At 47.1% G+C, this 10,433-nt stretch overlaps 1 long non-coding RNA gene across 1 annotated transcript; it reads left to right on the top strand.

Moving 5' to 3' along the window:
- The first annotated feature begins 1,344 nt into the window (after positions 1–1,344).
- LOC140406348 (uncharacterized) lies at positions 1,345–8,328 on the top strand. The gene is made up of 2 exons (XR_011939124.1): positions 1,345–2,001; positions 6,871–8,328. It is a non-coding gene; the product is annotated as an uncharacterized lncRNA (long non-coding RNA).
- Positions 8,329–10,433: the final 2,105 nt, after the last annotated feature.

Raw genomic sequence — 10,433 nt, 5'->3', positions numbered from 1 at the left:
CCATCAAACTTTCCGAGGACAGGTACAGCACGGGGCTAGATACAGAGTAAAGCTCGCTCTATACTGTCCCCATCAATACTCAAAGGACAGGTACAGCACGGGGTTAGATACAGAGTAAAGCTCCCTCTACACTGTCCCCATCAAACACTCCCAGGACAGGTACAGCACGGGGTTAGATACAGAGAAAAGCTCCTTCTACACTGTCCACATCAAACACCCGCAGGACAGGTACAGCATGGGGTTAGATACAGAGTAATGCTCCCTCTACACTGTCCTCATCAAACAGTCCCAGGACAGGTACAGCACGGGGTTAGATACAGAGTAAAGCTCCCTCGACAGTGTCCTCATCAAACACTCCCAGGGCAGGTACAGCACGGCGTTAGAAACAAAGTAAAGCTCCCTCTACACTGTCCCCATCAAACACTCCCAGGACAGGTAGAGCACGGGCTGAGATACAGAGGAAAGCTCCCTCTACACTGTCCCCATCAAACACTCCCAGGACAGGCACAGCACGGGGTTAGCTACCGAATAATGCTCCATCCACACTGTCCCCATCAAACACTCCCAGGACAGGCACAGCACGGGGATAGCTACATAATAATGCTCCATCCACACTGTCCCCATCAAACACTCCCAGGACAGGTACAGCACAGGGTTAGATACAGAGTAAAGGTCCCTTCAACCTGTCCCCATCAAAGACTCCCAAGACAGGTACAGCACAGGGTTAGATACAGAGTAAAGCTCCCTCTACACTGTCCACAGCAAACCCTCCCAGGACAGGTCCTGCACGGGGTTAGAAACAAAGTAAAGCTCCCTCTACACTGTCCCCATCAAACAGTCCCAGGACAGGTACAGCACGGGCTGAGATACAGAGTAAAGCTCTCTCTACACTGTCCCCATCAAACACTCCCAGGACAGGCACAGCACGGGGCTAGCGACTGAATAATGCTCCATCCACACTGTCCCCATCAAACACTCCCAGGACAGGAACAGTACGGGGTTCGATACAGAGTAAAGCTCCCTCTACACAGTCCCCATCAAACACTCCCAGGACAGGTACAGCACGGGGTTAGATACAGAGTAAAGCTCCCTCGACACAGTCCCCATCAAACACTCCCAGGACTGGTACAGCACGGGGTTAGATACAGAGTAAAGCTCCCCCTACACTGTCCCCATCAAACACTCCCAGAACAGGTACAGCACATGGTTAGATACAGAGTAAAGCTCCCTCTACACTGTCCACATCAAACACTCCCAGGACAGGTCCTGCACGGGGTTAGAAACAAAGTAAAGGTCCCTCGACACTGTCCCCATCAAACACTCCCAGGACAGGTACAGTGACGAATGTGATATAAAATAGTTACTTTAGAGATACTAGTTAATGTAATGTAGAAATAAGCCACTTTGATTCTTTTAGTTAGGGACAAAGGAATTTGGGACCGCATGGAAAAAGCAGGAAGAGGTGTGTCTATAAGAGTGAGGATGCATTGATAAGGGCCAGAGAAAGGGATTGGAAGTGAGCCAATCAGAATGGATTAAACAGGTCAGGAGGGACCTAGGCTGACCTATGTCCGTCGAGTATGTGAAACTTGATACCATTTGAACTGATTTTGCAGAGATTCCTTTGTCTGTTAGTTCAGTCGTTTTCTGGAGTGTAAGAGGCAGGACGTCCTGTTACATTCTGTAAGATGATAAAGCTTGCAAGCTAAATAAATAACTTCTGTTTACGTGCAAATCCGTCTCAACTTTTATTGAGGCCAGACTGACAGAGAAAGAAAATAGGAGATCAACATTTGGTGCCGAAAACCGGGATTTCTCAGGGCGATCCTGTTCCAACTGCGAAATCAGAATTAGACTGATTATGAACAGGAGGACGGGGAACAAAGGGCCCTCAATGTAGAAATGGAAAACGACCAGCATTGATTGTTCCCCTCTTCTCATCGTCTGATTAGTCTGGTCACTCGCGGTTGGCACAGAAAGACCGCCTCGACGAAATCACAGGTCAGTCTGGGGATTAGCACTTTAATTGATGGGATTTCATATTGTTGTTTCGGCTTGGGTTAGGGTTTTGGGCTGATGTGACTTTAAATAATAAAGGTTCAGTCTATTATTGGGGTTCAGAGGCTGATGTGACTTTAAATAATAAAGGTTCAGTCTATTATTGGGGTTCAGAGGCTGATGTGACTTTAAATAATAAAGGTTCAGTCTATTATCGGGGTTCAGAGGCTGATGTGACTTAAATAAATGGGGGTTCAGTCCAGTATAACTGTTTTTAAATCTGAAGATGGTTCAACTCTATGTGTGAGTGTTTTAAATATATAGTTGATTAAGCTAAAATTGTCTCCTTGGACTGTAAAGTTCCGAGGTCTAGTTGAGATTGTGAGGTTGAAGCAGAAGTCTCTCAAAGGGTTAACAGCAGCAGGCGGAGTTGAAAACAGACAGTGCTTCTCACTCAGGCCTTGAGATAACAGTCTGCAGTGTAATCGGATACCTTTCCTTTGAGTCAGTGAACACCAGCAAAGTTACGTTTTGAATTAATTAAAGGAAACCAGTGGGTTTCTCCACCTCTTTGATAAAAGTTATTATTTTCGAAAGCAATTGATTGAAATTGCCAGAATCTTAAGTTTTACTTACTTGAAATAAGGTTTATCTCATTTTATCTGGAGATTAATAGAAACTTAAAGAAGATCATGGACACCATTTTAAAAAGTGTAAATCTGGAAATTATAGTTGATTTTGCTAATACTTATGTGTATGTAAAAGAAAAAAAACTTGTTAAAAGAAAAAATTGTTAAGATAAAGAAATAATTAAGTTGTAAATGTTGTACAAGTTTGTGTTAAGCAAATTGTAAATTTAGTTCTGAGTTGAGATCAGAGCTGAGCTTGCAAGTTGCAGTAATCCAATTTGAATTTTCAAACATTTTTAAGTTTTTTAAAAAAAGCGCAAGTAGAGGAAGGACACGGGTCACACAAGAGACGAGCTACGTAGTTTAATGGCTGGCCTTGAATTGACAGAAGAAGAAAAATTCAATAATTTGGAAAAGTCAGTAAAAGTTCCGTCTGCACCCATAGCATGGTCTGCGCTCATTCCAGAACCACCAGAGTACAATAATATATACCCAGCCATTGCTCCCCAGATTTCAAATATGCCAGAAACTCAAGCCCTTTTGGGTGATAGTGTGGGTCCTGTTTTACCAACTTCACAACCGAAAGAGCAAAAGGAACTTTGTCCCACAAGCCCAGTTAGCTCTAGGACAAGATCTCGGACAGCAAGAGAGGGGCTTGAAGCTCACCAGAAACAATTAAGCATATCACCTCAGTCTCCCCAAACTAAGGAGAAATCACAAGAGTTGGGAACAAAGAAAGCTGAAACAACTTCGGTTGAAGAGAAAGAACTCCCCCTAGTGACAGGGAGAGACGTTGAAGTCTTGGAACAACCAGGGGAAATACCTAGAGTGCCCCCTGGTGACATTCGGAGACAGTTACCGATTAGGAAGATGAGAAACCCCGATCCAGGGACGGCGGCTGCAAACCCCACAATAGACGTTTACTTCCCATGGACACCCAGTGAGATGATGGCTATTATGACTACAATCCCAGATAGAAAAAAATCTCCTGCTGCCTTTGTGGATTCATTGAGAACTACTATCTCAATTTATCAAGCTGATTCAAGGGACCTCTGGGCCCTAGTTCAGCAGATTTTAACCCCAGCAGAGTACCGCACTTGTCTTAACCACCTGAATTATGCTAGTCATGCCGCACTCCAGCAGGCCTATGCGTTAGACGACGATAGAAGGACACAGATCTTAAATGCATTGAATAGCACATTTCAAAGGCCCATAAATCTTTCTGTTATCTTAGACCTAAAACCTAAGAAGAATGAAGACCCAGAGGAATTTCTGGGGCGTTTTAATGAAATCTACAGGGGCCAGTCAGGCGATTTGCTGTATCAAAATGGTCAGAATTCCCCTCAATACTGTGCTATGTTAATGCATTGCCTACCACCTTCTGTGGTTACTGCTGTGAAATGTAATAACATGAATTGGACAGAGAACGACCCTTCCCAGATGGCAAGGGCAGTCAGATTTTACTGGAAGGAGGGTGTAGGCCCAGAAGGAGGCTCAGTTACAAAGGTTAAGACTGAGTATGTAATGAAAAAGGATGATCTGCGACCCCAACAAGGGGCAGAAATGGTAGTTTACCAGCAGGAGCCCCAATATAGTGACTTTGGGTGGGTGGATCAGCGAAGAGGGGGATACCAAACCCACCCAAAAGGACCCTCACCCCTTTTTATGGCCCACCGAACGAATCAACAGCTCTACAACCGCAGCCCCCTCTGAGGGGCCATTGGTCTACTGGGAGAAGAGGACGAGGCAGATATAGAGGGAACAATGGATGTTTTAATTGCGGCCGTATAGATCACTGGCAACAGGAATGCCCCTTTAAAAGACAGACAGTAGAAGGAGATTATCCGACCCAAAGGAGGGGGTACCCACAAAGGGGAGGACAGACGAGATACACTGACTTCTCCCAGGAAAACCCTTTCCCATCACAGGATTGACTAGCTAATTTAGCCATCAGGACTCTCCAATCCGACAGGGAACCTATTATCTCTCTGCAGATAGGAGATCAACATCACTCATTTGTCATCGACACAGGGGCAGCGATGTCTTCTGTGCAATCAGCACTTAAATTACCAATATCCGACCACACGCAGCAATTGTCAGGGTTCCAAGGACAGGTGTGTGAGTATCCTATTTCTGAACCTGTGACAGTCACTTACGAGAATAAGTCTGCAGAGCATCAGTTTGTAGTAACTACTGGATTGGACTGTAATTTGTTGGCCCGAGATTTACTGTGTATCTTCCAGCTACAGCTAGAATGCGGAGATGAGGGAGTAACGGTTACATCATGGAGGATGAGACAACAGTGCTATATTTCTATCACCCCCCAGTGGTGGACGTTAGACATTGAACAGTCACTGCATCACGTTACCCTGGCCTATGACAGAACTGGACGAAACAGGGAGTTGGAGGACAAATACTGGCCATTACTTGAGACCGAATGGCCAGTCAAGGTTACAGCCACAGTCACGGGAAAAGAAGGTACAGCCGATTTTGTTACAATATCACCACATTTATGGCCACAGTCAGCTTCGGTAAGCCCTCACATTACACGTCAGGTCCATGACCGGTACCATGCCAGGGATATGGGGCGAATGGTCAGCATCTTACCGCAGCTCGTCAGAATAGGTATGAGATATACCTTTTGAACAATCCACGTCTGACATTTAAATACTGTACCACTATCAATCCAGCCTGTTTTCTTAGTGGTCCCCCTGTCCATGAAGACGCACCTGGCCACGACTGGTTAGCCTTGATTCAGGAAACTACCACAATAAGGGGCGATTTGAGTGACATTTCGTCAGAACAACCTGACATGATTATGTGTGGTCAAATATCCCACCGGGGTTTAGTTAATGACCTACTGCAGGCCCTCCTTCTGCCAGCGCAGATTTCCGTTATTAAATGCGCTGCCCACACGAATGGTACAACCCCAGTTGACGTTGGTAATGAACGAGCAGATCGTGCAGCGCGCACAGCCGCACAAATTCAGCAAGTGATGGTGCCTAAAATGTTAAGTCAGACTAAACGATCTACTATGAGTGTGTCTGCTTCTGACAAGCCAATGCCAACCATCCAAGACGTCATAAGGTTACAGGAGGACGCTCCTGAGAGTGATAAACAAATGTGGAAACGGTTAGGTTGTACATATGATTCTGTTTCCTCTTTATGGACCACGCCTGCACATCAGACTTGTATGTCTGATGTGCTGGCTTTATGGGTCATCGAATGTGTACACTTTGCAACTCATTGTGGGGCTCGGGGGACTAGTGATTTGTTGCTGGACACTTGGTGGCACCCTAAAATGCAGGGGTTGGCCCAAAGTATCAGTAATCGGTGTTTGATTTGTCAGCAATATAACACCGGAAAAGGTATCCCTTGTGGGAAGGGGCAAACCCCGTTGCCCAGTGGTCCCTTTGAGACGCTCCAAATGGATTACATTGAGTTGGAAAGGTGTCAATGTTATAAATATGTTTTGGTCATTGTGGATGTGTTCAGCAGATGGGTCGAGGCGTATCCGACTATCGATAATAAAGCTGCTACTGTGGTTAAAGTCTTGATGAGGGAAATCATTCCCCGGTACGGTATACCAGCTCAGTTAAGTTCTGATAATGGGCCTCATTTTATTGGACAAATTAACAAGGAGTTTTGCTCCCAGTTGGGCATACGCCAGCAGTTACACTGTGCTTACAGACCGCAGGCAGCCGGGTTGGTTGAAAGACACAATCAGACCCTCAAAACTAAATTGGCTAAATTAAGAGCAGACACGGGACTGACATGGCTTAAGTTGCTCCCCGTTGCCCTCTTCCAGCTGCGGGTTACACCTGCGGGACCAGCCCGGCTCTCTCCCGCCGAGATTCTTTATGGCAGGCCTCTTAGAACTCCTTGGAGCCTGCAGGTTCCCAGACGGGTTCAGTTTCATCAGATGACTGAGGAAATGACCACCTATGTTCTGGCCCTTACGCAAGTGCTCAAGGAACTCCATGGCCAGGTCCGCGCGGCTCACCAGCCATTGCCCCCAGTACCTAGCTCACTTTCAGTCCAGCCCGGTAGTTATGTAATGGTCAAAAATTGGACTAGGAAGGGGTCGGAGCCGCGATGGGACGGGCCCTTCCAAGTTCTCCTTGCCACCCCCACAGCAGTTAAAGTGGAGGGGCGAAGTGCTTGGGTGCACCTACATCACTGTAAATTGAGTCCATCTCCACTACTGTAAAAGGTCGGATACTAACCTGCCTCCCTTCTCCAGTGCTATTTTACAGGTGTGGAGCATGATGGAGTGGCTACGCATCGTCTGTCTGATATTTGGCCTCACTTCGCTTGGCGTGTTATTGGCGATGGACATGGAAAAGGGGAATATTATGTATCTGTGTAGCCCCAACCAATCTACAAGGATACATCACCTATGCACAGGTGATGTTCTTCACTGCCCCCATATACGAGGACATGGTATCGACTCATGGAAGGTCATCAAAGTTAAGGAGAATGCGGGAGTCATGAAGCAGCTGCACCGGTCCCGGCGATGGGAAGGGAACATTATATGGACATTGCCTTGTTTTTGGAATACATGTAAATTTGATTTTGGATGTGTTAAAAGTGGTACAATAAAGGTAACATCAAGCTGTCAGAAGAGTGTAGGAAGAGATCATGAGAAAGAGAAAGGGACTAGAGAGAGGGCGGGGCGTGTGAGAAGGGAAGTACAGCTAGAACGTAGGTTACCGGGAGATACACTTAAGTTAGTTAAAGGCCAAACTGAGGAAAACACGGGTAGTAAACCTTGGGAGCCCTCGGGGCAATAACTAAGGAGTTGTCTCAGCTACGGTTGTTTGCAATGCAGAACCGGTATGCTCTTGACTATCTCCTGGCCCGTGAGGGTGGGGTATGCGCCATAGTACAGGGCAAGTGTATTATGGGTGTTCAAGACTTGACCGCTAACATCACTAAATTTATGGATCGCATACGGGATCACTTGGACGGGATGCAGGATCCTGGCTCTTGGGGTAACTGGGGATTTGGGGGATGGAAGGACTGGTTGATAAATATGGCCATGTATCTAGTGGTAGCTATCGGCTGCATCTTTGTGGGCCTGGCCATCCTTAAATGTGTGATGGGTAGAATGCGGGGTGCACTGGATCAGATCACCACCCCAATCACCGGCCAAAAAAATTTAACTGTTAAAATCCATGAGGGTGAAGCAGATGAAGGGGGGCTAAGACAGGAATTGGAAATGCAGCGACGAATCTTTTTAGATGAGGAACCGTAGCTATAGATTGGATAGTTCGGTTATCATGGAATGATAAAAGGAGGGAATGACGAATGTGATATAAAATAGTTACTTTAGAGATACTAGTTAATGTAATGTAGAAATAAGCCACTTTGATTCTTTTAGTTAGGGACAAAGGAATTTGGGACCGCATGGAAAAAGCAGGAAGAGGTGTGTCTATAAGAGTGAGGATGCATTGATAAGGGCCAGAGAAAGGGATTGGAAGTGAGCCAATCAGAATGGATTAAACAGGTCAGGAGGGACCTAGGCTGACCTATGTCCGTCGAGTATGTGAAACTTGATACCATTTGAACTGATTTTGCAGAGATTCCTTTGTCTGTTAGTTCAGTCGTTTTCTGGAGTGTAAGAGGCAGGACGTCCTGTTACATTCTGTAAGATGATAAAGCTTGCAAGCTAAATAAATAACTTCTGTTTACGTGCAAATCCGTCTCAACTTTTATTGAGGCCAGACTGACAGAGAAAGAAAATAGGAGATCAACAACAGCACGGGCTGAGATACAGAGTAAAGCTCCCTCTACACTGTCCCCATCAAACACTCCCAGGACAGGTACAGCACGGCGTTAGATACAGTGTCAAGCTCTCTCGACACTGTCCCCATCAAACACTCCCAGGACAGGAACAGTACGGGGTTCGATACAGAGTAAAGCTCCCTCTACACAGTCCCCATCAAACACTCCCAGGACAGGGACAGCACGGGGTTAGATACAGAGAAAAGCTCCCTCTACACAGTCCCCATCAAACACTCCCAGGACAGGTACATCACGGGGTTAGATACAGAGTAAAGCTCCCTCTACACTGTCCCCATCAAACATTCCCAGGACAGGAACAGCAGGGGGTTAGATACAGAGTAAAGCTCCCTCTACACTGTCCCCATCAAACACTCCCAGGACAGGTACTGCACGGAGTTAGAAACAAAGTAAAGCTCCCTCTACACTGTCCCCATCAAACACTCCCAGGACAGGTACAGCACGGGCTTAGTTAGTAAAGCTCCCTTTACACTGTCCCCATCAAACACCCCCAGGACAGGTACAGCACGGGGTTAGATACAGAGTAAAGCTCTCTCAACACTGTCCACATCAAACACTCCCAGGACAGGTACAGCACGGGGTTAGATACAGACTAAAGCTCCCTCGACACTGTCCCCATCAAACACTCCCAGGACAGGTACAGCACACGGTTAGATACAGTGTAAAGCTCCCTCTACACTCTCCCCATCAAACACTCCCAGAACAGGTACAGCACACGGTTAGATACAGTGTAAAGCTACCTCTACACTGACCCCAACACTCCCAGGACAGGTACTGCACGGCGTTAGAAACAAAGTAAAGCTCCCTCTACACAGTCCCCATCAAACACTCCCAGGACAGGTACAGCACGGGGTTAGATACAGAGTAAAGCTCCCTCTACACTGTCCCCATCAAACACTCCCAGGACAGGTACAGCACGGGGTTAGATACAGTGTTAAGCTCCCTCTACACTGTCCCCATCAAACACTCCCAGAACAGGTACAGCACGGGCTAAGATACAGAGTAAAGCTCCCTCTACACTGTCCCCATCAAACACTCCCAGGAGAGGCACAGCACGGGGGTTAGCTCCAGAATAATGCTCCATCCACACTGTCCCCATGAAACAGTCGCAGGACAGGTACAACACGGGGTTAGATACAGAGTAAAGCTCGCTCTACACTGTCCGCATCAAACACTCCCAGGACAGGTACAGCACAGGGTTAGATACAGAGTAAAGCTCCCTCTACACTGTCCCCATCAAACACTCCCAGGATAGGTACAGCACGAGGTTAGAATCAGAATAAAGCTCCATCCACACTCTCCCCATCAAACATTCCCAGGACAGGAACAGCACTGGGTTAGATACAGAGTAAAGCTCCCTCTACACTGTCCCCAACACTCCCAGGACAGGCACAGCACGGGGTTAGATACAGAGTAAACCTCCCTCTACACTGTCCCCATCAAACACTCCAAGGGCAGGTACAGCACGGCGTTAGATACAGTGTAAAGCTCCCTCTACACTGTCCCCATCAAACACTCCCAGGACAGGTACTGCACGGGGTTAGATACAGAGTAAAGCTCCCTCTACACTGTCCCCATCAAACACTCCCAGGACAGGTACAGCACGGGGTTAGATACAGTGTAAAGCTCCCTCTACACTGTCCCCATCAAACACTCCCAGGACAGGTACTGCACGGGGTTAGATACAGAGTAAAGCTCCCTCCACACTGTCCCCATCAGACACTCCCAGGACAAGTAGAGCACGGGCTGAGATACAGAGTAAAGCTCCCTCTACACTGTCCCCATCAAACACTCCCAGGACAGACACAGCACGGGGTTAGCTACAGAATAATGCTCCATCCACACTGTCCCCATCAAACACTCCCAGGACAGGCACAGCACGGGGATAGCTACGGAATAATGCTCCATCCACACTGTCCCCATCAAACACTCCCAGGACAGGTACAGCACAGGGTTAGATACAGACTAAAGCTCCCTTCAACCTGTCCCCATCAAAGACTC

This window comes from Scyliorhinus torazame, unplaced genomic scaffold, assembly GCF_047496885.1.
Source record: "Scyliorhinus torazame isolate Kashiwa2021f unplaced genomic scaffold, sScyTor2.1 scaffold_487, whole genome shotgun sequence".
NCBI lineage: Eukaryota > Metazoa > Chordata > Chondrichthyes > Carcharhiniformes > Scyliorhinidae > Scyliorhinus > Scyliorhinus torazame.
The sequence above is the reverse complement of the archived record's forward strand: the minus strand, read 5'-3'. Positions and strand labels throughout refer to the sequence as shown.